Source organism: Sus scrofa, chromosome 1 (assembly GCF_054392235.1).
Source record: "Sus scrofa isolate SSC_HxYL_T2T_F1_AM1 chromosome 1, Sscrofa_HxYL_maternal_Yorkshire_Landrace_v2.0, whole genome shotgun sequence".
Classification (NCBI taxonomy): Eukaryota; Metazoa; Chordata; class Mammalia; order Artiodactyla; family Suidae; genus Sus; species Sus scrofa.
Genome location: NC_139383.1, coordinates 105,267,632 through 105,295,355, shown reverse-complemented (window position 1 = coordinate 105,295,355; position 27,724 = coordinate 105,267,632). Strand labels below are relative to the sequence as shown.

Below are 27,724 nucleotides of genomic sequence, written 5' to 3'. Positions count from 1 at the left end.
GTTCACTCGGCCAGTGAATGGTGGAGTTGTCACTCCAGACTCTGGAGGCTGATCACTTCTTTATTCACAGCCAGGCCTTGGTACACAGTAAGTGCTTCATGATCCCTGTGTGCCTGAAAAGACTCAGCTCCATAGAGTTGTCCTGAAGAGAACAGGACTGCGGACCAGAGTTGTCTCAGGAGAGGGTCCGGCTGGCTTCTACTGAACAGCTGAGGGCACCATGGACAAAGCTGTGACCAAGGTGACCTGGGTCCCCCATCCCTAAGGAAGATGGAGACACTCCCGGGCTTCCTCCTGCTTCTCTATTCTGTGACTAGGTCCTGTCCCAAAAGTCTTGATTTCCCACCAGGTAGCCCTGGGAGTTTAGGTGTTGATGTACACAGGGAGGGCTGGGGCGGGGGGAGGCAGATGGGGGAGAGTGAGTGATCTAACCAATTATTATTATTCTCTGTTCAGGACCTCATGCCCCAAGCCAGTCTCAGCCAACACCAGGCAGGCATAACCAGCATCTCCAGGGATGAACCCACAGTGGACTTCTAATAAAATTCCTTGCATGAGCACAAGGGCAAATAGAAGTTCATGGGGAGTTCCCATCATGGCTCAGCAGTTAACGAACCCGGCTAGCATCCATGAGGACATGGGTTCAATCCCTGGCCTTGCTCAGTGGATTAAGGATCTGGCATTTCCCTGAGCTGTGGTGTAAGTCGCAGACGTGTCTCAGATCCCACATTGCTGTGGCTCTGGCATAGGCCAGCGGCTATAGCTCCGATTGGACCCCTAGCCTGGGAACCTCCACATGCTGTGGGTGCGGCCCTAAAAGCCAAAAAACCAAAAAAGGAAAAAAAAATTTAGGGAAGCAGAAAAGGTCTCCTGCTGTGGTTCTCCACTGTTTGTGTGCATCAGAGCTAAGAGTAGATTCTTCATTCAGTAGCTCTGGGGAAGAGACCCAGAAACCTGCATGTTCAAACTCCCCAGGTGAGGGCACAGCTATGGGGGCCACACTTGGAGACTTGCTGGTCCCAAGTTCTCAACCCTAATTGGGCATCAAAATCATTTAGGAAGATGATTACAGTATATGGATGCCTGTCCCACCCCAGGCCAGCTGCCATAGATTGACGGAGAACCCAGTGATCTGATTTGTCTAAAGCACTGAAGATGCTAATGCTCAAGAAGACTTGAGAAGCTTATCTCTGATCTGATACTCAGGGGAGCTGGGGTCTGGTCTTGGCTGAAGCACAAATTTGCAGGCTGCTGGCAGGGAGTAAACAAAGGCCGGTTTGGTAGAGTGTGTTGCCAGAGGTTATACAAACACATCTTTCTCCATGCTGGAAGCTTTACGCAATGGAAATTTTAAGGCCCAGGTTGGGGGCCACCTTTTTGTTGAAACTGCCTGATTCTAAGGATACCAGGCAATGGCTCCAATAGACACATGTCATTCAAGAACAAACCCTACCCTGCCTCAGAGAAAATCAGCACAAGGCTTTGGCTCTGATGCATGGAACAGAGAGCTACTTTTCTTCCAAGCAGGAACCCACTTTCTTTCCAGGTCACTACTGTGGACAAGGTACTCCCCTCTACCTGAGCCAAACATTAATACAATCCTCCAGTTTAAGTGCAGATCCTGAAAAATCCCTGAATGGTTGAATTGTAAAGCAGATGGAGACCTCAAGGGTCATCTGGTCTACCCTACCTCTGGAGAGGGTTAAACCAATTGAATAGGAAGCTAAATCCCAAAAGGTCCTGGAAAACCCCCAAAACTCAGCATTTTTAAGGAGAGATCTCACATCTCCCAGCAGACGGGCAGCCTGCAAGGAGCCCTGCATCCATCCAATCCCAGTGTCTTCCTGTTGTGTTTGCTTTATAAGGTCTGCAGTGTTGTTGTGCTCGGTGATTTATTTGCTTTTTCTTGGAAATGAAGGATATGATGAGTTTCCTCTTGGTGTGAGTCCCAGAAGCCCAACAGGAGGACTGAACCCTAGGCCAGGTCCAGCAAATCCATTCTCTCCAGCAGGACACGGAAGGCCTTTTTGCTAAACTTGCATTTTCACTCTCCAAGACTGTTTTGTCTGCTCTTATTTCCCTAGCCTCTTGTACAGCGCCTGACATATAGAGGACAATTCATATGTGTGTGTCAAGAGAGTGAATAAATGAGTGAATGAATGAATGATTTAATTTAACCTAATCTGAGGACTAAGAAGGGTAGACAACTGTCTCAAGGCAGAGCTACACTTGAGCCCTTCCAGAAGGAAATACCTTTCTCTCAGTTCAGAAGCTTTTCAGAAATCCAACTCTTTCTCTCAGTGCTCCAATGCTTAATTAGATCCCCCAGAAGGCACTGCTGGGCCCACCATTTACCAAGAGCATAAGGAAACCAGGGAACAACTCTCCATGGCCCTACCAAGTTCTCAGGGGCTTATCACAGAATGACCTACAGCATCTGAAGTGCTTTTAGGAAGAACTGGACATCCTCCAGGGCTGTGCCGGGCTTGGGGACCAGGATGTGGTAACATCGGCATTGCTCTCAGTGCATCACACCCCAATCTTCCAGAGGGCTTAAGCTTGTGTTGCAAGAGTTATCTCTCTGTTAGACCCCAACTTGTACCAATCCCCCTGGGTTGGTTCACGAGTTAGAACATTTGCTTGGTGAATAATTTTAACTTCCTTCAGGGCCATCCCCTTGCCTCACACCTCTTCTGCCTTTGTTCTTATCCCTCGACTTCACCCTGCACCCTCAGGGCCAGCTAGCCATGAAGTTAGAGGTCCCCATTACTGAGTGAAGAGGTGGAACCCCAGAGCAAAGACAGATGTCCAAGGTCACAAAAGAGAAGTTACCCTGGCCAGTTTTACAGCTCAAGGGCCCACATCCTTGTGAAGAAACAACCACATATGTTCTCTTTGCATAGAAAATCTCCTCCAGAGACTTCTAGAGAAGGACATTGATCATCACAAAACAGAACCCCTGAACCCTTGACCCTACATGACCCGAGTACAGGGTGTGGAGTAGGTAAGGCGAACAGGGGGTGGGTTTCTGAAGAGTCCTAGGCTCAGACCACCTGTCATCCAAGCCCCCTGGCCGCCCCCGCCCCACTCAGCATCCAGGTCTGTTTCCAAAGAGCAATGCCCTTCCTTCTCTTCTTCTTCTTCTTTTTTTTTGGCCACACCCTCAGCATGCAGAAGTCCCAGGCCAGGGATAGAACCTGAGCCACAGCAGTGACAATGCCAGATCCTTAACCACTAGGCCACCAGGGAACTCCTCCTTTCCCTCTCTTCTGACAAAGGCAGGGAGCAGCTGCTAGAGGACATGGCAGGATAAGCAGGAGAAGGTGATAAAGCAGGGATAAGACTCAGAGGCTTGTAGAGCATTCGCAGCAAGGGGAATCCCAGAGACCCCCCCAATCCATCTGCACTTCTCTTGTCAGAGACAGACCCCTGAGAACCTGGGGGATGCAGCAGGGACCAGAGGGCCCAGCTATCCTGAATCCCAAGCCGGGGTCTCTTTCCCACTTCCAGAATCACTCTAAAGGGCCGGGAAACCTGGCCAGTCAACCTCCTGAGCCTCCAGCCTGCAACCCAACCAGGAGGTACAAGGGGAGACCCACTGACCCTGCTTATCCTGGTGCTTCTATGCTCCCGAGGGCCCCCAGATGGCTCACAAGCCCGGGTTGCCAGAGAAAGCCAAGGCCAACCATGTGAAACCATGAAAGGAGACTCCACGGCACCTCCAGCCTCTCTTTTGGCCTCAAAATCCAATTGTAAACCAATCCCTAAACCTAGGAACCAAGCAGGTGATGGAGGAGGGTGCCTCACAAAGAGATGACGTGCATCACAGGTGCCAGTTGTTACCTCTGCTTTGTGCAAGAAGGCATCCCCAAGGGGCCTCTAGCACCTCTCTGCAGTCACTTTAGAATATAGGTTCTATGACCTTGTAACTTTTCCTCTCAGTGTGTATTAGACCACCCCAAAACTCATTTTGGGTGATTCTTGAGGGCTTTTTGTTGTGTGTGTGTGTGTGTGTGTGTGTGTGTGTGTGTGTGTGTGTGTGTGTGTGTGTGTGTTTAGGGCCACACCTAAAAAGCATATGGAATTCCCAGGCTAGGAGTCGAATCAGAGCTGCAGCTGCCAGCCTACACCACAGCAACAGCAATGCCAGATCTGATCCATGTCTGCCAGAGCCCTGACCCACTGAGCAAGGCCGGGGATTGAACCCGCATCCTCACGGATACTAGTCAAATCTGTTTCTGCTAAGCCACAATGGGAATTCCCATGTGTGATATTTTTATTTCCACTCAGATAGTCTAAGGAGATGGGAGGCATAGAGGCATGTTCTCTCCCCGTCAAGGAGCCTGCAGCCAGGCCAGGAAGACAAGGCCAGCTCCCCATGGCAATGACATCAGGACACCCATGGACTGGGCTGTGACTTGACCACCTGCTCTTCTATGTCCCCTCCCTGGGCCCACAAAGGAGCTGTGCTCAGAATGGATATCGACCAGCACACAGGAGGAGCATGTGCAGGGGTGAGTCAGGGACCCAGGGACCAAAGATGAATCCTGAGTCAGGGGGTGCCTCAAGTCAGGGAGCAGCAAAGGTGCTGAGAGAAGCCAGATCCAGGCACCACTTCTGGGCCGGCATGGCTCGCATGAAAGTTGGAGCTCTGCAAACAGCAGATCTGCCTGAGGCACTGTGGTGTGTGCCTTTCAACCTTTTTAAGACCTAGAATAGAATCCACTCTGCCAGGATAGAACACAGGGCCTTTGCTTCCTCTGTGGCCAAAAGAGGTTGAAGAATTAAGAGTAATTATCTTCAGGGCTACATACAAAGCCCAGAGAAGGCAGGAATTTCTTGGCTGACGGCACAGCAAAGCCACAGCTATTCACACCCCTCTTATGTGTTGTAATCCCCATTCATTTTGTCAATGAATATATACTGAGCACTAACTCTGTCAGCCCTGGGCCAGGCACGGGGGATGCAGCAGGGAACTATGAGACAAGGCCCAGGACCTCATGAGCCTCCATCCTGGGCGCAGCAGAGGCCAGCCTCCATCTAACTCTATGCTTGTTCTGCAGGTTTGAAAAGATCTCTGTGAACTTGACACAAGAGCCCTGGATGTGACTTGCTCTTTGCTATTAACTCATCCTGTGATGTTTTCCCCTTCAAGAAAAGATGGAGGGGCTGAGTGAACACTCTTCTGAATTCCTTTCAACTCTGGGGTGCTGAGTGTCTGTCATTTAAAGACCAGAGGGTACTATGGGAAAGAAAAATTTATCAGGCACTTTGAACACAACAATTTATGTTCACTTGAACTTGGTGTGGTTATCACAGATCCCTCTTATTTGCTCACTGAAGCAGGTTCCCAAAGTTCCACTGGCCAAGGCCACATGACCCTGCATCTGTAGGTAGCAAAGCTGTGAGGCTGTCCTTTTTCTCACACACCCTCTGGGCAGCCCAGAGCCCTTGCATCCAACGCCAGCCCCTCTGTGCTAGCTTTGCCCACTTGTTCTAACTCCCTTCGTGCATTCTAAGCGCTTTTTGTCTAGACCTGTCCATCACGGTCCACCCCGCCCCCATCACATCCAGCCCCACCCCTACACTCCAAAGCCTTGTGTATGGAGTGAGGCGTGGCTGTGTCACATCTACTTGGTTGCTTCTGCATTCAGGCTTTTCAAGATTGGAGCATGAGTCACAAGGAAGATAGGAGGATGGAGCCACAGGTAGTGCTAGTGAGCGCGCCAAGTCCCTGAAGCCAGGGGAACCCTCTAGTCACACACAGCCCCCACTCTCTCCTGGAAGACAAGCTTCCTGGGAAAAGTCTGTTGTTCCTTTAGGAGTGCCCCGAGAGACTTGTCCAGCTGGCTCAAGGTTAAGAGTAAGTAAGTAAACCCAGGCCATCTTGGGTAGAAACCAGTTTTTTCACAAAAACTTTAAAGGAAAACCAGACCTCCTCAAGAATTCATTCCAAGGGTTATGGGCTGCACTGCACGGCCTGCTGGAGAAAAGACTGGCCTTGAAGGGGGAAGCCACTGCCTACTGACCCTCCTATCCCCTTGGACCTAGAGCCTGGGGCCTCCCCTCCGCACACCCACTTCTGAGTGGGGAGAGGGTAAGAGCCGGGCCAGAGGCAGGCCAACTACCGCCAATCTCCAGCGGCATTTCGCTTGCACACTGTAAATGCCTTTGAAATCCTTCGGGGCCATAAATGAGCTATTATCTTCAATGCTGCCCTATTTCTTAATTTCTTTAAGTGGGGAAACGGGGCATGAAGTAGATAATAGGATCATAGAAACTTGAGCTAAAAAGGATCTTCAAGAGCGTCTCACCCAGCCCCCTCACTTACCAGTGCACGAGACTGAGGTCCAGGGAAGGTTGGAGATTAGTTTGCCTACAAGCCAGCAGGGGCGGGGACAGGGGCCTCCATCCAGAGCCTCCTAGCTGCACTTGGGTAGGGGAGGGGGCTGTCAGGACTTTGCACCCAGGCCATGCCCTGTGGCAGAGGCAGCAGTGAGCAGGGTGGATCTGGGGCAAATGGCTGTCCTCTTTCCTGCCTGTTTCCAAACAGCTGCTCACGGAGGTGCCCGCTGGAGTCCTGTGCTTTCTAGTTACAGGGACCTTCCTTCAAAGGTAATGTCTTTGGGGAATTCCTATTGTGGCTCAGTGATAACTAAACCCACCTAGTATCCATGAGGACATAGGTTCCATCCCTGGCCTCACTCAGTGGGTTAAAGGATGCGCCATCGCCCTGAGCTGTGCATAGGTCACATGTTCTGTGTCTGTGGCATAGGCCAGCAGCCGCAGCTCCAATTAGGTAATGTGTGTGGAAGCCCACTTTAAAAGCCAGTGGGAGGTCACCTGCTGTGGGGCCAAAGACCTGCCCCTGGGCTCTCCTATAGCCTCCTCTACAGCTCTGCAGTCCCTAGATGTCCCCAAGGAGTCCCCTTGGGGCTTGAACACCCCAATCCTGGACAGCACTCAGCTCCCTCCCAGCCTGAGCACCCTGGGCCTAGCCTGACTCCTCCTGTGCCTGACCCTGCCCAGCACCACCTCCCACAGAATTCCACACCCAACCTCATCAGAGGCAGCCCAGTGGGCAGGGTGGTCTCCTCCCAGTGCACCCCCACCTCCTGGCCCCCCCGGGGGCAGCTCTGACAACTTTCCTAATGCAGGGACCTTTAGCCTGGTGCTACCTGGTTCCTCTGTCCCAAAAGAGAAGAGGAAGCCTTCTTTTCCAGGAATCGCCATGGAAATGTCTTTGAGAAAAAGAAACAAGCAACCTGGTCTCAAGAGTGTGTTCATAAACAATCTGTTTGGAATGCCAGTTGCATTTTCCTAAGGAACCCTGGGCTCCCAGGTTCCCACAGAAGCAGGAAGACCACTCCTCCAGTTGGGCCTCACTGCCAGCTGAATGCACTGTCCGTAGGACAGCCTCTATTCCTCTACGGCTAGTCACAAACATTCAACCCCTCCTCCCATTTCAGCAGCCGTGAAGACCGCCACAGCTTCAGCATCCTTGGTAATGAAGGAGAAGAGGACAGCTTTGAATGAACCTCATTAGTGGGAGGGAGGAGGAATCTATTTGGAGGGGTGAGGTGGAAGCCCCTCTGTGAAGACAGCTATGGATTTGTGATGCATCTTGTGATATACTGGGCCTAGAGTGCCCTCATCAATTGAAATACTAAACGTGGTGACTATGGTGGATACTGAGTTATCCCCAATATCCAACTTCCATCACAACAGACTCCCTCATTCTTAGCTGGTTTGTGACTATCTGGAATAAAGACACTTCCCTAGCTTCCCTTGAGGCTAAGTATAACTACATGACTAAGATCTTTAAATCCAATAGGATTTAAATGGAAATGGTGTGTGCAATTTCTAGGAAGTGCCTTAATTAGAGAAGGCATTCCCATCCCTTCCTCCTTTGTATATGCTGGAATGCAGACACAAAGGCTGGAGCTTTAGGAGCCATAATGGGCCATGAATGACTTTGAGAATGGAAATCATGAATGGGAGAGCAATTAATAGCAGACTGGCTGCCTGACACTCTGGATTGCTCCTGCCAGGCTCTCTCCCCCGCCCACCCCCTTTAGGGCTGCACCTACAGCATATGGAAGTTCCCAAGCTAAGATCAAATCAGAGCAGCAGCTGCTGGCCTATGCCACAGCCACAATAATGCCAGGTCCAACCTGTGTCTGCAACCTACACTGCAGTTCAGGCAACACCAGATCCTTTAACCCACTGAGTGAGGCTAGGGATCAAACCCACATCCTCATGGATACTAGTAAGGTTCTTAACCCACTGAGCCACAACAGGGACTGCAAGGTGACCACTTTTTTTTTTTAAAGGCTACACTCACAGCATATGGAAGTTCCCAGACCAGGAGTTGAATCCAAGTCGCAGCTCTGACCTACACCACATCTGCAGCAACACCAGACCCTTCAACCCACTCCACAGGGCTGGGAATCAAATCTGTACCTCCACAGCAACCTGACCTGCTGCAATTGAATTCTTTCTTTTTTTTTTTTTTTTTTTTTTTTTTGCTTTTTGGGGCCACACCTCCAGCATATGGAGGTTCCCAAGCCAGGGGTCAAATTGGAGCTGTAGTTGCTGGCCTACACCACAGCCACAGTAACACCAGATCCAAGCCACGTCTGCGGCCTACACCACAGCTCACGGCAACACAGGATCCTTAACCCACTGAGTGAGGCCAGGGACCAAACCTGTGTCATCTTGGATGATAGTCAGATTCGTTAACCACTGAGCCACAACATGAACTCCTGCACTCAAATTCTTAACCAATTAATACAATGGCCTTTCCACGGGAGTCCATCTGGGCTCTCTGGCCTCAGTCCTCACATCCTCCTTGCTCTCTCTGCTCCAGCTGCATCAGACTGCTCCCCGTTTCTAGGACAGGTCATGAGCTCTAGCCTCCAAGATGCTAGTCTCCCTGCTGAGAATTCTCCTCCCACCCTCTGCCTTGCTAACTCCTCCACATAGGCCATCTCCTCAGGAGGGCTCTACTGACTCTTGAACCAGCTGAAATCCTAGTCATGCCTTCTCAGGGCTGCCTGCACAGCTCCCACCTTTATAGTGCTCCTCATTTTGTTAACTCCTTGTGCAGGATCCAGACCCTCTGCAGTGGAGGGTCCACTGTGCACAGTCTGGCCTAGCATAGGGCTCAGATTGCAGAGCAAGGGCGCAGATGGCCGGGCTGAAATAAGTTGCATAATTCTAGTGGACAGCTGTTCACATGTAAGCCCTGTGAAGTGGGTATTACCACCTCCACACTACTGAGAGGGTGACTGAGGCCCAGAAAGGGGAGGCACCTTACCCAAGCATCTGATCAGCTCAGTGGTGGTGATGGGACCTGGGACCAGTCGCCCCGACACGGTGGGGTGTGTGAACAGCTGGAGAGCTGGCTCTCCACAGGGATAAGACTTGAAGATGTGACTGTCAGCTCTCTCTCATATATCTGCAGTTTTTCTTTTTTCTTTCTCTTGTTTTTTCTTTTTAGGGCTGTACCTGCAGCATACAGACGTTCCCAGGCTAGGGGTCAAATCAGAGCTGCAGCTGCTGGCCTACACCACAGCCACAGCAACTCGGGATCAGAGCCATGTCTGTGGCCTTCACTCCAGCTTACAGTAACACCAGATGCTTAATCCACTGAGTGAGGCCAGGGATCGCACCCATGTCCTATCGGATCCTATGTTGGGTTCTTAACCCACTGAGCCACCATGGGAACTCCTCACCGCTGTTTTTCTTTAAGTCAGAGAATATTTCTTGCATGCGTGCTCTGAACAGTACCCCTCTAGGCACACAGCAATGACAAGGTGAAGGTCATCCCACCTTCAGGCTTCCGCCTCAGTGTGTGAGCAGGAAAGGGGGCAGGGGGAGTTGGTTGGGGGAGTTCCCATCATGGCACGGTGGAAGCGAATCCAACTAGGAACCATGAGGTTGCAGGTTTGATTTCTGACCTTTCTCAGTGGGTTAAGGATCCAGTGTTGCCATGAGCTGTGGTGTAGGTCGCAGCTGTGGCTCGGATCTGGCACTGCTGTGGCTGTGCCATAGGGCAGCAACACAGCTCTGATTAGACCTCTAGCCTGGGAACCTCCATATGCTGTGGGTGCGTCCCTAAAAAGTCCAAAGACAAAAAAAAAGCTGATTGGGGTGAGTGTAAGAATAGGAGGAAGGGGCCGTCTTGGTTGCTAGGGGCAATCAAGGGCCAGAGGCTCCAGGCTTTGGGGACATGTGTGAGCTCATCCCAGAGCCCAGATGACAGTCACTCTTCCTCCTGTAGCCACTGCACCTGAAAGCCAGAGCCAGCTCAAGTTAGGAAAAAGGTCACAGAGGATAGCTGAGAATACAGGGAGCCCCATCACCTCCAGCAGGGGAGGACAATGTGTTCCCTTTAGGATACGCTGCAGGCTTCATAATCGCCTCCTTTTTCTGGACTCACAGTCCAAGAAGGCCAGTCCTGAGAGCCTCTTCCCTGTGCTCTGTGTGTGCTTTGTGCATCCCACTTTGGCCTTCGTTTCCTCATTTACCTGCTCACTCTCCGCCCTCCTACCCATATACCTGGATCCTTCCAAGCCCTGGAGCCTGCCCTGCCCAGCCCATCCCCCTTCCCTGACTCCTCGCTGCCCTCACAGGCTGTCCCACTCCCTGGACCTGCCTGCCTCATCCTGTTGTAGGTTGAATTGTGTCCCAGCAAAAAGAGACCTTGAAGTCTTTATCCCTTGGTACCTGTGAATGGGATCTTCTTTGGAAATAGGGTCTTTCCAGATGTGATCCAGTTAAGATGAGGTTGCCCTGGGTCAGAGTAGGTCCTAAACCCAAGAACTGATGACCTTGTAAGAAGGCCACGTGGAGACAGGGACACACAGGAGAACATCACATGACAACAGAGACAGAGGTCGAAATGATGGATCTACCTGCCAAAGATGGCCAGCAAGCACCAGAAGCCAGAAGAAGCAAGAGAAAATCTTTCCCAGAGCTTTCAGAGGGAGCCTGGCCCTGCCAACACCTTGATTTCAGACTTACAGCCTCCAGAACTGTGCAGAAATAGATCCCCCCATTTCTTTGTCACAATCGCCTTGGGAAGCCAACCCAGTCCTTATCATGTCCTGTCTCTCTAACTGGATGGTGACCCCCAAACATTGGGAAGGGTCTTGCTCCTCTCTGGACCTCAGGCATCAAGTGAGAAGTGAATGGAGAGGGTCCTGAGATCCTGGCCCCCATCCCCGGACCTGACAAGGGTTCCTTCAGCATCTCCTGGGACTCATCCCTCCACCACCGACACCTCCGGCACAGCCCACCCAAAGGACATTGTTGCTGCTGTTCCTCCCCCGCCCCCCACCCCCAACATCCCATTCTTCTCATGCCTGGCCCTTGTCACATTTTGCTATTATGCATGTATTTGTGGGTCATTTCTTTACTCCCAGTTGCCGCCACTAGACCATAAGCTCCACAAGGGCAGAGACCTAATGGGTTCTGTTCAACACTGTACAGGCACACAGATGCCGGGTCTAGTGCAGCACTTGCTACCGGATCAAAGCTGAGTACTACAGTCATTGCCTCTGGGGATGGGCCTGGGGGCAAAAGCCAGGTGGGGAGCAGGAGAGAAACACACACTGTTCAGCAGTGAGTCGTCTACAGTGTTTAATTTGCCCCCATGTGGTTGTCTTTCTTCTCTTTTTTTTTTTTTTTTTGTATTTTCTAGGGCCGCTCCAGTGGCATATGGAGGTTCCCAGGCTAGGGGTCGAATTGGAGCCGTGCCACCGGCCTACATCAGAGCCACAGCCACACGGGATCCGAGCCCCCTCTGCAATCTCCACCACAGCTCACGGCAATACCGGATCCTTAACTCGCTGATTGAGTTCCAGGATCGAACCCGAAACCTCATGGTTCCTAGTCGGATTTGTTAACCACTGAGCCACGACAGGAACTCCTGGATGTCTTTCTTCTTTAATGATGAAACCACTGGCTTGTACTTAACTTGCATTTAAAATGTGCAAATCTGTATTTTTATAGATATAGATTCGTACTTCAGAAAGGCAACCGTTGGGAGTTCCCACTGTGGTGCAGTGGGTTAAGAATTCAACTGCAGCAGCTTGGATTGCTGTGGAGGTACAGGTTCATCCCTAGCCCAGCACAGTGGTTTAAAGGATCCGGCATTGCAACAGCTACAGCGTGGGTCCCTCTTAGATTCCACCCCTGGCCTGGAAAATTTCACATCCTGCAAATGTGGCCATAAGAGTAAAAAAATAAACTACTCAAAGCCAGTGGTCCCCACCTGAAATCAATGCTGCAGCCCAAAGACACAGAATATGGCCTTCTGCTCAAAGCTCCGTCCAGCTCTGGAGGAAGGCTTTAATCTTTGGGGTCTCAGTTTTCTCCGAGTGTAAAACCTCTGACAGCTGCACCATGACCAGATGTGACTAAGGTCTAGAATAGAGTCAGGGCCTCAGGGGGCAGAGAGCTGACACAGTGAGAGGAGCAAATGGCAATGCCATTGAGAAGGGCCTGGGGTGGCAGAGCCCTGGCAGGGGATGCTGACCCTCCGGGCACCCTCTCAACCCTCAATCGCCCATGTCATGGACATCCTTGGTGGAATCTAAATATACACGCCTGTGCATGCCCATGCACACACCTGCATGCACTCACATACACATGCCATTGAGAAGGGCCTGGGGTGGCAGAGCCCTGGCAGGGGATGCTGACCCTCCGGGCACCCTCTCAACCCTCAATCGCCCATGTCATGGACATCCTTGGTGGAATCTAAATATACACGCCTGTGCATGCCCATGCACACACCTGCATGCACTCACATAACACATGCACAGGAAGACTCTCTTGCTTGCACGCACACCCCTTGTCCTTAGAGGTGGTTCTGAGAAGATGGACAGTGCCACTGTGCTCCCACTTCCTCCCAGCCCCCACAATGGCCCTGCCAGGAGCCCTGAAGCTTCAGGGCAAAGAAATCAGACAGAGGGAGGAAGATGAGGAAGAGGAGAGTCATCAAACCTCTTTGGTCATTAATTAGTAAATAGCTTTGGGTAAGTCAGTTCTCCTACCATGTAGACGGGCCGCAGAGAGAAAATGTATCGAGAAGGTTCTAAAGGCTGTGCTGGATGCCTTATCACCAGTCAGCACCCCTACTGAAGGATGAGGGTGGGGGAGGCAGCACCTGGTCTCAGGGCTCAGAGACCCACCAGGCTCAGGGGTGTGACAGAGGCATCTAGGGCCAGGGTAACAGAGTGGTCACAGCTCAGACTCCAGGGTCCCCTGCCAGGGTCCTGGGTCTGAATCCAGACTCCACCCCTACCAACTCTGTCACATTTGGTGACCTCTCTGAGCCATTGGCTTCCTCATCTATAGAATGGGGATCATGAGAATCTCTACCTCCCAGAGCTAGTGGGAGGTTGCCTGGTACAGAGGGAGGACCAGAAGTGTCCTTGATCAGGAGACAGGAAGCAGCCATATAAGCCCCAGCCACAACAAGGGAGGCAGGATTCATCCCCTTCCATCCTCTGGGCTCCGTCGCTCACTGCCCTCAAGTTCAAGGCTTTGGTAAACAGAGCGCAGACAACAGGGCTCTTCCTGAGTGTGGACATAAAGTAAGCTCCCCCTCTCTCTCCCCCTGTCCCCACCCCAGCATCACTGGCCCCCTGCCCTGCACTATTCTGCCTCGAGCCCCTGTCACCTGCTACATGCTATCTATTTACCTGCTTATTTATTTGCTGACTGCTGTTGTCCCCCACTAGAATGTAAGCTCCCTAAAGTTGCAAGAGGGGTCCTGACTGTCCTCTTACTCTTGTGACCTCAGTGCCTAGGATACACCTGGAGCAGGGTGGGCCATTCAATCAACATTTGTGAATAAGTGAATGAATAAACAAACGAATGAAAGGAAGGAAGGTAAAGCCAATTTTTCAGCTTCTGCACAGATGCTGGAGTCCCCTACCTGGGTCTGAATCCTGGCTCAGAAGTTTCTGGCACAGAGTAGAGGCCTAATAAGTATTTAAGCAATAGATAAGGAAAGAATGAGGGGTAGCAATTTGGACCAGGGTCCTGCACTAAGCCAACCTCCTCTGGGCCTAGGGCCAAGGGCCGTGACAACTCTGCCAAGGACAAGACTTGCGGCCTTGGCTCAGCAGCCCCTATCACCTGGCCATGCTTCCATCAACACAGAGGTCCTTCTGTGTCATCCTCATCATGTCATTACCACCCATGCCCAGGTGGGGCAGTATGAGGCATTTAGATGCAAGGGTCCTGCAGGCACAGTGGGGCCATTCAAGGCTTTGGATCAGGCGTGCAAAGCTGGGTTTAGGGACGGTTTGAAGGCAGCACAGTTGAGGGGAGGAGGCCAGGCAGGCATTGAATGCAGGAGCAGCTGGGGTACCAAGAGAAGGGACATCCTGGGGTACCAGGAGACTGTAGCTGCTGGAAAAGTGGGAGAAGGAGGGTTCAGCCTTCTAGAAGGGTCAACTGAGTGTCTAAAAGATTGATGGTCCTCGAAGAAGCACAGGGAGGGGGTTTGTACAGTTGGTTTGGGGAGAGAGGGAAGGCTAAAGAAGTTAGCATTTTTCCTAGAATATTAACTCCAGGGCACATCTCTTCTTTCCAAAACTATTCAGACAATAAGTTTCCCTGAGGTGCTCACCAACCCCTGAACTCCTTTCTGGAGGCAGAAAGATTTCTTCCCCTTGGACCAGCCAGGAGCCCAAGGCCCCCAGAGAGGGTAACAAAGCTCAGAGCTGTCCCGGGACTCCTGGCTACTGATTCACTGACTTCCAGGTCCTCAAGGATGTGTTTACCCCCCTGAGTCCTTCGGTGTGAGAGGTCGTGAAATGTCAAAAACAAGATAAAGGGGGATGTCTATGGTGAGAGAGAAACTGAGATCTTATGAATCCCAAACTTGGCATGAGGTTTGTCTCTGATGGTTCTACAGACTTAGCTTCAGCCCCCAAAGCTCTGTGTACAGGAAGCAGATAAAAAGCATGCTAGATGCCATCAATTTCACATGCACCATCATTTTATGAACCACCAAAAGACTGGTTAAAGGTAATTAAACTGGAACACATGGGCATTTAGGAGATGCATCCGCATTTCAGAGATGGGAAAGATGTAGGTATAGCAAGGGTCTGAGACTTGGATCTTACCGATGCTGAGACCAATGGTCGTGACGTGTTCTGTGAAACCCTTAATTGTCAGGCAGAAGCCCCAGAAATATTCTAAACAGCTATGAAGACATCTCAAGATTTCTCCTACATGGGAGTTCCCATCGTGGCTCACTGGAAACAAATCTGACTAGTATCCATGAGGACACAGGTTCAATCCCTAGCCTCACTCAGGGGATTCAGGATCTGGTGATGTCATGAGCTGTGGTGTGGGTCACAGACGCGGCTCGGATCACATTGCTGTGGCTGTGGCGTGGGCTGGCGGCTGCTGCTCCTGTTCAACCCCTAGCCTGGGAACATCCATGTGCCACAGGTGCAGCCCTCAAAAAAAAAAAAAAAGGGATTTTTCTTGTTTGGTTTGTAAGATACAAGGAGACTCTGTATTGTCTGTTGAACTTGGATGCCTGCGCACCCGGATCATTCCCTACTGTCCCATGCTTTGGGCATGAGAACCTCATCTTTTCAGCCTGAGTGAACGGAACTTTGCATCTGAAGAGCTGACAAATTTATATCAGTTAATCTCCACCTTAACCTTGGGAGCCGGTTCTGTTTGCCCACTTTTGCCCTTCGGCACACACCAGGGAGCCTCAGGACTGACATGGGAGCTCAGGCCCCATTGCTGACCCTGTGAGGCTCCCTCCCCATCACAGCTGGTCCCTTAAGCTGTCACCCAGCCCCCTGCTGTTGTCTCTGCTAACCCTGCCCCTCCCTGGCCTTTCCTGGACTGGATGCAAGGAGGGCAATAGGAAGAAACAGAGTGGTTCCTAACTGGGGGAAGAGGAGGAATAGAACGTGGGCGGCACAGAGACTTTTTGGTCCCTGCACCTGGTCCAGGAATGAGAGTAGGGACTCAGGTGGGGGGCCTGGGTCTTCCCCCCATCTCAGTGCCCTTGGCCATGACCTCTTCTCTCTGGGTCTCTGTTTCCTGTAAAATGGGGGTGCTTGGAAGGGCTGGATACCTTGGGGGCTCCTTCTAGCCCTGCCTTTCTGGGTTTCTAATAAAATCTCTAAGAGCTGGGTCTTGGTGGCCAGGGCCCAGCCAGGCTACGCAGCAGGCACCCAGGAGCCAGGCCCCCAGCCTCAGGCCTCTGTGCCCCCCACGAGGGATTTCCCTGTCTGCTTATCACTTCTGGAGAGCAAATCTCCTTTCTCTAATCTTCCCTCAGGGAGCACCTGAGGCAGGACCCTGGGACGGTAGGTACCGTGCTGGCCTGAGGGGCCAGAATCCTAGGTCTCCCTACCACCAGCATCTCCGGTATTCTTGGCAGGCACTTCTGCTCTGATTCTCAGAGTCCTCCCCCATGCCTCCACCAGCCATCTGTGGAGGGATGGGGTGACATTCCTTGCCTGTGGCAGCAGGGAAGGGGACAGGGAGCAGACCAGCGGTCCCCAAATGCCTATCCCTTGCCAGGCACCTGCTAAAGCTGTATGTGTCCCATATACCACTCACAATGAAGCCTCAATCTCCCAGCAGCCTGACCCAGAGCCTATGCTCTGCACCCCCAGGCCAACCTGCCCCTGTGGCAGCTCCCACTCCTACTCCAGACATGTCCCTGTGAGTGCCTGTGGATTCTCACTGAATCTCCTCCACAACAAAGGGATGGGTCATGATTACAGCCCCATTTCTCAGGTAAGAAAACTGAAGCTCCAAGAGGTTACATATGTTGCCTAAGGACACATAGTGTCTGTCAAGGGTCTGTAGGCTACACCCTGGCCAATTCACACTTACAATCTCATTCTTAGCACGAAAATGCTACTGTATTCTTATGGACAAGATGGAAAATGGGAGCTAGTTACCAGGGCAACAAGGAGAATTTGTTAAGTAAATGAATGAGCACATCACATCAACACAGGTCAGTGGTTTGACACCAGCTTGGACCTTGTTGGCTTTTCACTTCTTGCCTTGCCACCTGTCCTTGCCTATTCAGTGAAGCCATGGAGGACATGCTAGCCCCACCCACTGCGACACTTAACTCAGAGGAGTGGACACAAGGATAATCCTTTTTTTCATTTCCAAAGGCAAGGTGTTTGCTTGTGAGAGCGTAAGTTTCTCTCATAGGATAATCTGTAAATAGGATCAATATAAGGCTTCATCTGTAGGTACTAAGAACCAACTGAGGCAGAGATGCCAAGTTGTCTTCCAATATTTGTTCTCTCCTTCTATGGTATGAGAACCCTCAAATTTAGCTGGGCACATGGCCTTCCAGAATAAAAACTACATTTCCCAACCTCCTTTGCAAACATGTGCAGTCATATGACCAAGTTCTGGACAATAGGGGCCAAGCAGAAATCTGCTATACTCTTCCTGCCCTTTCTTCCTCCTTCCTGCTGCTTAGAAAGTGGATGTGGGGTGAACCATCCTGGACATGCAGAAAAGGGCTGTACCCCACGGAAGGTGGAGCAAGAAGAGAAGAGGCTCTTGCATCCTTGACATCAACACCTGCCCCCCGTGCCTACCCAGGACTACTAACTCCAGGCCATTCTGAGACAGCTGGGACCTGTTCTCCAGCCATGCCCACAGCATTTGGAAGTTCCTGGGCCAGGGTTTGAACCCAGACCACAGCAGTGGCCCAATTCACTGCAGTGATAGAGCTGGATCCTTAACCCACTGCGTCACAAGAGAACACCTGGTACCCCCTTTAAGCCACTTTTATTTTGAGTCTCTGGCACCAGAGCCAGACTTACACCCACCCAAATAAATTAACTCCACAAGGTGAAGACATAAGTGTCTCCAAACAGGTGTTACCAGATTTGAGAGTTCAGGTTTGCATAAATTGACCTCAATAATAGGGAGATGCGTGCTCAAAACATCCGAGGCAAACTTGGGCTACATCAGCAGAAATGTACATTTTCTAAGAAATGAGGGCGTCTGATGGGAGTCCGTACTGGCTTCCTTCCCATATTATTGGCTTTGGCAAGCTGGAGTTCATCAAGGTCAGCAGCTGGATGGAACTAAAGACATCAGAGGAACTGGGGATGCTTGGCCTAAAGGATGCTCGAAAGTGCCCAGAGATCCCTGCAGAGGTGAGTCAGTGATGGGAGAGGAAAGGCCAGGGCCTGGGAGGGCAGAGGACATAAGACTGCCTTCCAGACTGCAAGGAACGGCAAGGGGCAAGGTCACGGCCATGGCCCCAACCTCCATGACAACAGGACAGGTGTTATGTGTGTGAGTTAGTCCCCCCTACCCCACGACCATCTCCCCCACTGCCTGCAGTGGCAGGGTCTGCCAGAGCGCAAGTGGACAAAGATCGGTGGCACTGGGCTCTAGGGGCCCCCGAAAGGCAGCCCCCATGGAGGAAGACTACTCAGGAGCAGGGGCACCCCTTGACTACCTTGAGTTCTCATGGACCCTGTCCCCTCACACACCATAGACTCACTGTCTGTGGAGGGATGCAGAGTCCAGTGTGTGCAGCTTGACGGCCAGGCCCTGTCCACAGGGTGGGAATATTGCCTCTTGTCATAGACGGGATCTGGTGTCCCAGCTCAATTGAAACCCAGCCTCAGTTTCCAGGCCATGAAATTTACTTATTTATTTACTTTTACTTTTTTTTAGGACCACACCTGAAGCATATGGAAGTTTCCAGGCTAGGGGTTGAATCGGAGCTACAGCTGCTGGCCACAGCTACAGCCACAGCCACAGCAATGCGGGATCCGAGCCGTATCTGCAAACTACACCACAGCTCATGGCAACACTGGATCCTTAACCCACTGAGTGCAGCCAGGGATCGAACCCGAATCCTCATGGATACTAGTGAAGTTCATTACTGCTGAGCCACAGCGGGAACTCATCCAGGCCGTGAAATTTAAAACTGCCCCTTCCTGAGCCTCAGTTTCTTCTCTTTCAACTGGGTTTAATAAAAAGTAACCCAGGAGTTCCCGTCATGGCGCAGTGGAAACGAATCCAGCTGGTAACCATGAAGTTATGGGTTTGATTCCTGGCCTTTCTCAGTGGGTTGGAGATCCAGCGTTGCCATGAGTTGTGGTGTAGTTTGCAGATGCGGCTCGGATCCCGCATTGCTGTGGCTGTGGCGTAGGCTGGCAGCTGTACCTCCAATTAGACCCCTAGCCCGGGAACCCCCGTATGCCACGGGTGCAGCTCTAAAAAGCAAAAAAAATAATTAATTAATTAAAAGTAACCCAAAGATCAACATAAGGAGACAGAGAGACGGTGCCTGGAAGCCCCCAACGTGCCCCTCCTGAGCTGATGCAGAGGGTCTCACAGCCTCAGGTGGCAGTGCAGGGTGGGGCTGTGCTCCGTGAGAGGAAAGAGACAGCATTTTCTGACGTTACCATTTTGCTCACACCCAACTGCTCAGCTTTTCACCTGAGGTCTATTTCTTGCCAGCCCTTCTCCCACCCTTTTCTCTGTGGACACCCAGGGAAGGAGGCTGTGCCTAGAGCAGGGGGAACCCAGGCAAGGCTCATGGAGCCAGGACTATACCAGGCAGGCCTCCTCTGAGAAAACTCCAGACTCAGGAAAGTCCCAAACCCCAGCCCCAAGAGACGGTGACCCTGTAGATCTAGAGGAATCTGTTTTACCAAGCCTCCAGTTGATTCTTACTTGGTGTAGACTCTAGAGTCTGAAGCTCCTTGGCCAGGTGATGTCCCAGGACTCTCCCAGTATGGATGACGTGGGTCCACCTGGCCGCTCAGGTCTATAGACCCAGCCACCTGCTGGGACATCCCTTTCCAGCAGACTGCCATCTGGGCACCTCCTGGACCTCTGGTCTCAGTGTTGCTGGTGCCTTCCATGATTTATGGCTGTGATGCCCACACGCACTCCAGGAACAGGAGAACCCAGAAACTATTCACAAATTAAATCCAGCCTTCCTCTCCTCCCAGGTAATGGGCCCATCTGATGATAGAAGAGCTTATAAACAGCTATTGTCAAATTAATCTCAATGTCAGAGAAATAATAGCGGCCGTAAATAAGACTGAGTGTGCCTGGCTCACCAGCTTGTTAGGGCCCTTTATAAAACGGGGTGGCACCATTAATACCACATGGTCTATTTAATTCCCTAGCCACCCGCACGCAGAGGATGAGCCCTGGCTGAGGAGTCTTCTGGGCGTTAGGACCACATTCGGGGTGGAGACCCCAGCTAAGCAGGGCTGCTGGCCATTTCCCGTCCCCACCTCTCTTCTTCCACCTCTGCCTAAGCTGTCCCCTTAACCGCTGCCCTGGGTCTCAGGCTGGGGGCCACGAGCTGTGCTCTCTCCTCTGTGCCCCCCTTGTGGCCTCCTACCTGGGTACCTTCCGGTTTCTCACCTCCTACTGACCTGGACCTCAGCCTTCGACTCCAACTGGAGCCTGGCCTCCTCCACAAAGCCCCCAGGCCACCTGGCATCCCATCCCAAAGGAGCTATGTGACGCTAGTTTCATCCATCACTGGGCAGCTCCAATGGAGACCACAGCAAATCAACAGTGCCTCCCTCCGTAGCCCACACAGGCCACTGCTCCTCCTGGGCCACAACAAGGGCCTGTGGAGACAGTAGAGCCTGAGGACTGTGACAACTGAGGACACAGGCATGCGTTCCTGAACTCAGCCAGCCTGGTGGTGCACATGACTATGCTCAGGCCAGATGGTGTTACCCTGGTTGAAGGCTTCCATCTCTTTGTTGGGATTATTATTATTATTATTTAGGGCTGCACCTGCGGCATATGGAAGTTCCGAGGCTAGGGGTCAAATCAGAGCTGCAGCTGCCAGCCACAGCCACTGCCACAGCAACACCAGATCCGAGTGGCGTCTGCGACCTATACTGCAGTCACAGCAATGCCAGATCCTTAGCCCACTGAGAGATGCCAGGGATCGAACCCACATCCTCATGGTCCTACTCAGATTTGTAACCTTCTAAGCAACAACGGGAACTCCTCCTTGTTGGGACATAAATTGTGTGAATTCAGGGACGGTGTCCACCTCCTGGGGCTCAGAAGACATGTCAGTAGAAAGAAGGGGAAGGAGTCCCATCTGGAGACACATAAGCTTGTGTTTCCAGAGATAACGTGTGTGGGTATCACAGTTGTCCCTGTGTGTATTCACATGAGTGGCAAGTGGCTGTGTGCCTCTGTTGTCATCTGTGCTGTGCTGCATGTTCTAGTCCAGCACAGAGGTTTACGAGTGTCAGTGTGTGGATTGCTGACGTAAGCGAGTGTGTGCAGACTGTGTGAGAGTATGTAATGGTGTCTGGCACAGGACTGTGTGGGGATGGGGCATGTGTTGGGCTGAGCACCTGGATACACAATTACGTGCACATCGAGTGCCATGTGCGGTGTCAAATGTAGCTGTGGCTTCACGGTGGGGGTGGGGACTGGCAGAAAGCCACCCGAGGAAACTGGACAAGGTCATAAACACAAGAAGGTGGGAGGGAAGTCCTGAGCAGACTGGCCCAGGCCCTCCAGGGGCCGGAGCTCCTCCAGGGAATGCAGCTACCTGGCTACTGGCAGAGGTTCTCTGGGTGGCCAGCAGGGGTGTCTCTGGGAATGAGTGACCGGCTCCCCAGTGACCTCCTGATCTTAGCACCTTCTCTTTAGCAGGTAAGGATGGCACTGCTGGGGGGAAAGCTGGACTGGCAGGGGGGCGGGGGAGGATCTGAGACAAACAGTCACCCACTGATGAGCCATCTTTTTCTTTTGGGCCTTTTTCTCAGACTCAGACATCTCAGATGATGTTCCCTCAGTATAAGGTGTTGCTTTTAGCCAGTCATGAGCTAGATGACCCAGACTCCAGATCAGCATTTACCAAACTGTGCACCCAGTTCAAAACATAATTCTAGGAGTCACACACACACACAGATTTTTTTTGCTCACATAGCGTGGGAAAATTCTACTGAAGCAGAACCAAAGGGCTAATTTTATTACAGGACTTACCAGAGCTTTTAATAAGCTAATAGACATTGAGACTCCCTGAGTCAGGGGTCTACTATGCAGCATTTTCCAAGTTGTTGGAACACATAACCCTTTTGCAGAAACTTTTTTTTTTTTTTTTAATAGCCGCACCTGCAGCATATGGAGTTCCCGGGTCAGGGATTGAATCCGAGCGGCAGCTGCAACCTGTGCTGCAGCCACAGCAATTCTGGATCTTTCAACCCACTGGGCTGAGCCAGGAATCAAATCTGCACCTCCACATTGCCCCAAGCCGCAGCAGTCGGATTCTTAACCCACCGTGCCACAGAAGGAACCCCATCCAGAAACAATTTTTAACAGCTCAAGAGTCCCAGCATTTGGCTGGACAAGGTGTTGGGAAATGCTGCCCCAGACAGCACCTGTGCCTGGCAGAGCTGAGCTGGCTTCCTCCCAGTTAGTCTCCCAGACACACCTCCCCTTTCCCCTCCTCTGAACTGCTCTCAGCCATCTCAGCAGTAGACCATGATAAACTTATTATTATTATTTTCATTATTCTGCCTCATCACTGCTTTCCAGGGGGTCACTCAGGGGTTCCAGTTTGTTTTCTAGGTCTCCAAAGGCACCCAGCCAGGTCTTATCCTCAGCCCTTAGCTCACACCACATATAACAGACCATGGCGTGGAACATGTGCACTTCATTTTTTTTTTTTTCTTTTTTCTTTGTTTTTGGCTTTTTAGGGCTGCACCTGTGGCATATGGAGGTTCCCAGGCTAGGGGTCGAATAGGAGCTGCAGCTGCCAGCCACAGCCACAGCCATAGCAACACCAGATCCAAGCCGCATCTGCAACCAATACCACAACTCATGGTAATGCCAGATCCGAGCAAGGCCAAAGATCGAACCCTCATCCTCATGGATACTAGTTGGATTTGTTTCCACTGTACCACAATAGGAACTCCCTGCCTGTCATTCTTGACAAAGGCCAATCAGCCCCCAGCAATGCTGATCAATAGGCAACATTGCTCTGTGGACAATTAGGAATGAAAAGGGCCCAGTTACCCCATAGGACATTCACCACCTCCCCCCGTCCCCTCTGCAGTACTCAGTTCCTCAGCACCTTGGCCTGCGATAGCCTGCCCCTGCCTCCCCTCCTGGTCAGCCCCACACATCCGTCAAGACTCAGCTCAGCCTGAGCTTCTCCTGTGAGAACACCCAGCATGTATCTCAAATCAGACTTTCCCAATGGTTCATATGTCTGTTTCCCACGAGACTCCATCTCTTTAAAGTGCTGAGGAGAGCACCTGGCACAGAGCAAGTGCTACCTGTGCACCTGCTGCTGCTCATGTTGTTCTCATCCCCAAGTCTCCAGCACCTGGCAGGGCGCCTGGTCCAGTGCAGACACTCGGTGCACATCCGGTAGGTCAGCTGAATAGATCTGTGATCATGCGTGACCCTCATTTTAAGCCTGTTGCAAGGGTTACTAGGACTGTTCTCATTTCACAGATGAGAACACTGAGGCTCAGAGAAGTTTCTTCCCCTAACCTTTGTTCTCCATATCAAATTCAAAGTGCCTCAATAGCAGTCAGGGGATTCTGCATGTGGCGACACCCTAGCAGGAAGCCACATATGCTAATAAGCGTAGCTCCATGCTCTGTGCCAGGAATCATGGTGGGTGTGCTCCATCCACTGTCCCTTTTGACCCTCACTCCACCTGGCAGGTGAAGTGAGTACACTGTTCTTCAGGAAGCAGAATCATTGCCCGAAGGCAATGAACCCCCAGCCCCCCTGTGGGCAGCCTCCCCCTCTGTGTGGCCCTCCCTGTGGATGATAGGTTGACCTGTGGGAGCACTCAGGCAGTCCGGCTGGGCAGAGGGCAGGAGGGGGCAGCGGATTATAGAGGAAATGGCCGGGACCAAGGGATAGCACAGAAGAGGGGGACTGGCATGGGTGGGATGACAATGAGATGAGAAGGCCTGATGTTCTGGAAAAAAAGAAAAAGAAAAAAATCAGACAAGGTGACAGCCACAGGACTCTGAACATTCGCCTCTTGGATCAGATCTGGGCCTCCGTGGGAGAGGTTCAGGAGGCAGGCTGGTCTGATAGCTCCCCCAGTAGCAAACTTCGGCTCACTCCCTCTTCAGGGTATAGCTCCAGATCTGCCTCCTCCAGGAGGCCCTCCTGACTTTGCCAGGCCCCAGTGACTTCCCATACTCAGGCACCAATTCTGGCCAGCTGCCTCCAGGCTGAGCCGTGCTTTCCAGCCAGCAAGATCATTGGCCTGACTCCCAGTGCAGCCCAGTCTGTGAATTCTCCAACCCCTCCAGGGGTGCGCAGGGGTCTCCCTAGCTCCCTGGGTGTGGGCCAGACGCTGTCTGTGCCTTGGTTGCCCACAGGCCAAAGTAGATGGTCAGTAACTTCTTACCCAGTGAAGCTGAAACATGCCCGGCCCTTTCTCATCTGTCCCCTTTGTGCTCCTTTCAACACTTTAGACTGTTCAGGCCCAAACAAACAGGGAGAGGCCGTGTGTTCAGAGGGGACAAGGGAGTGGGGGGGCTGGGAATGACCTTTTTTTTAGGGGTGCATCCACGGCATATGGAGGTCCCCAGGCTAGGGTCAAATCAGAGCTGTAGCCACTGGCCTACACCAAGCCACAGCACACTAGATCCTTAACCTGCTGATTGAGGCCAGGGATGGAACAGGCATCCTCATGGATTCTAGTCAGATTCATTTCCGCTGAGCCATGATGGGAACTCCCCATCTTTTTTTTTTTTAAGATTTTTTTATTATAGTTAATTTATAATGTTCAGTCAATTTCTGCTGTACAGCAAAATGACCCAGCTATACATCTACATACATTCTTTTTCTCACCTTATCCTCCATCATGTTCCATCACAAGTGACCAGATATAGTTCCCTGTGCTATCCACCAGGATCTCAGGGCTTATCTACTCCAAATGCAATAGTTTGCATCTATTAACCCAAACTGCCAGTCCATCCCACTCTCTCCCCCTCCCCCTTGGCAACCACAAGTCTGTTCTCCATGTCCATGAGTTTCTTGTTTCTTTTCTGTAGATAGGTTCATATATTAGATACCAGATATAAGTGATATTATATGGTATTTGTCTTTCTCTTTCTGACTTACTTCACTTAGTATGAGAGTCTCTAGTTCCATCCATGTAGCTGCAAATGGCATTATTTTGTTCTTTTTGATGGCTGAGTAGTATTCCATTGTGTATATGTACCACATCTTCTTAACCCATTCATCTGGAGAATGACCATCTTTTGCTAAGCACTTCCTAGGGTTTCATGTGTCTTGTACTTTCTGTGTATCCTAACTGTCTTTTTCACCCTCACCTCCCCATGACACTGGTATTAATAAGTATCTCCATTTTTTCCAATAAAGAGACTGAAGGTCAGAGAGGTCATCCAAAGGAGGTGGCAAGACAAGGATTGAACCCTGAGGCCCAAACCTGTGCCTTCCTTGCTACCCCTTAGTCTCCCCTATCATCCCAGAGGAGGCCTGGGAGCAGACCTCAAGGTCAAGGGGGCCCTGAGTTTCTGCTGTGGGGGTGATGAAAAAGTTTTCGAAGTAGAAGGCAGTAATGGTGGTACAACATGATGAACTGTACACTATAAAGTGGTTAAAGTAGCAAATTCTATGCAACATATATTTTACCACAATGGGAAATACAGAGTCCTTACAATATCAGGGACAGCCCCCTGCTGGATGTCCCCCACAGGAAGGCCCCCGTGCCACATCTGTTCACGGGGTTCGTCTCAGTCTGCTGCCCTCCTCTCTCAGCCCATGGCTCCCACTCCTGGCTTTGATTCTGCAGACTAGGGACATATGTGAATCGGCCACTGTGTTGAAATGCCGCCCTTTCTCCCTGGGCCCATTTAAACGCCAGCCTTACCCAGTCATGCCCCGGCCCCCAACAAAGTGCCCCTTGATCATCCTGCTGGAGCTCAGGCCACCTCCAGCTGGCCTTGAATCAAGACCCAAGAAGAGCACTGGTCCTCAGGGTTAAGTGACCTGTGTCCCAGTCCTGACAGAGGCCTTTAGGAGCTGGCTTTGTGACTCGCCACTGCACAGGCTTGGGTTCCACTTCTGCAAATATGAGATCGTGGACCACCCAGAGCATGGTTCACAGTCTTCCTAAGTGTCAGAGGGGTGTGAAATGACCCCAGCCTCCCAGCCATAGGGACATGTGGCCTGGCCTGGACGGCCCCAATGAAATTTGTCATTGATGTCCTATGTTTTCACACAAAAGTTCATGCAAAATTCATAACTGGTGGCATGAGAACTCCTTGTTTAGTTTTATACAAAAATTTCCTTTTACCCAAACTTAGCAAAAAAAAAAACCTGAAAACCTTGTTGTGTTTATTCTGTGTGTGGCAAGGACTTTTTTTGCCCCATGTCAAGGGTTCTGCCCTTTGTCTGTTGCACATCTGTGCATCTCCCAACCAGTCTGGATGCTCCCAGAGGGAGGGCCAGGCCCACCCACCCAGGCAAGCACAAGGCAGGACTCTGCAGGCATGAGCACAGACTTAGTGAGGGCCTAAAAGATGGGCGCTTCCTGCTGAGATGTGGGGGACAGTGATGAGAGCGCATGTCCCCAACTTCCTCCTCCCACCCTCCCATCCTTCTGCCCTCATTTTCCTCCACCTCTCTCCTGGGGGAAGCTTGCGCCGCTCAGAGACCCTTCAGAGTGGGATGCAGCTGGGCTGGGGAAATGTCAGCCCAGTATTGTGTCTGGGCTCCTCCTCCGCCTTCTCCATCAATTCCTGGCTCGCCTGCCCATGTGAGAGCTGATGGCTGTTGCTCCCTTTACACACCTCCCCCCCACCCTGTGACCTCTCTGCCCCTCACCCCTCCTGCAGCCCTACTCCTCCTGGGTGGGGTGAGGCTGAATTCCTCAGGGCCCAGGGTTCCCAGCTGCCTCCCAAGGCCTCTTACTACCTATGCTTTCCCTCCCTTCTGAATTCAGCTCTGCCTCTGGGCCACCCTGCTTCCCAGCACCCCTGCTTGGGGCAGCCTCCGTTGCCCTTCAGTCAAAAGAAATCAGGCAGGAGCTGCCCCCTGGCCTAGCTTCCCTGCAGACCAGTGGGCTGAACCCATCTTCCTGCCCGACTCCTTCCTATGTCCTCCTGCCCGACTCCTTCCTATGTCCCGAGGGGTGGGCGTCCATCAGAGGTGAGGCCAAGCCTGGGCCCCCTGCCCTGGTGTCCACGAGGGTCTCGGATGACAAACACCCTGAAACAGGGCTGAGGCTCTGCCCAGCTGCCTATTTTGTCTCCCTCCCTCAGTGCCAAGTTGGGCACACACGCTGCTGGGCCAGGAGTGACCAGCAGTTCCAAACACCTTGAAAGAGGGGACTCTGGACTTCTCAGCTCTGGTGAGCAGGGCCATGCTGGTGGAGGGCTAGGCCTGCACAGGCCAGCTCCCGCCTCCCAGGGAAATACATGGAGACCGAGGGCCCCATGGGAAGCCCACCCTTTGGCTTAAGGAAGGCCAGGATCCCCAGCCCTGGGAGGTAGCAACATTCACGCATTAGCACCCACAGAGTTTGGGAGCAGAGTAATTGTTCTAGGAGGGGAGTCACGTGCAGGGCGGCAGAGGCAGGCGGCATTGTGGGGGGCCCTGAGCCATGGAAAGGGGGTGGCCTGGAGGCCCTGGCAGCTGGGGGACGAGAGCTGGAGCCCAACATGGTGGCTGTGGGGGG

General features: G+C 51.9%; 1 protein-coding gene and 1 long non-coding RNA gene across 2 annotated transcripts in view; both read right to left on the bottom strand.

The window, feature by feature from the left end:
* The window catches only part of ARK2C (arkadia (RNF111) C-terminal like ring finger ubiquitin ligase 2C), a 119,215-nt gene that overhangs the window by 80,716 nt on the left and 10,775 nt on the right, over positions 1 to 27,724 (bottom strand). The gene's annotated exons all lie outside the window — the stretch shown is intronic.
* Positions 1,901 to 18,913, bottom strand: LOC146406267 (uncharacterized). The gene is made up of 2 exons (XR_014808286.1): positions 17,436 to 18,913; positions 1,901 to 6,635 (listed from the first exon to the last, which is right to left on the bottom strand). It is a non-coding gene; the product is annotated as an uncharacterized LOC146406267 (long non-coding RNA).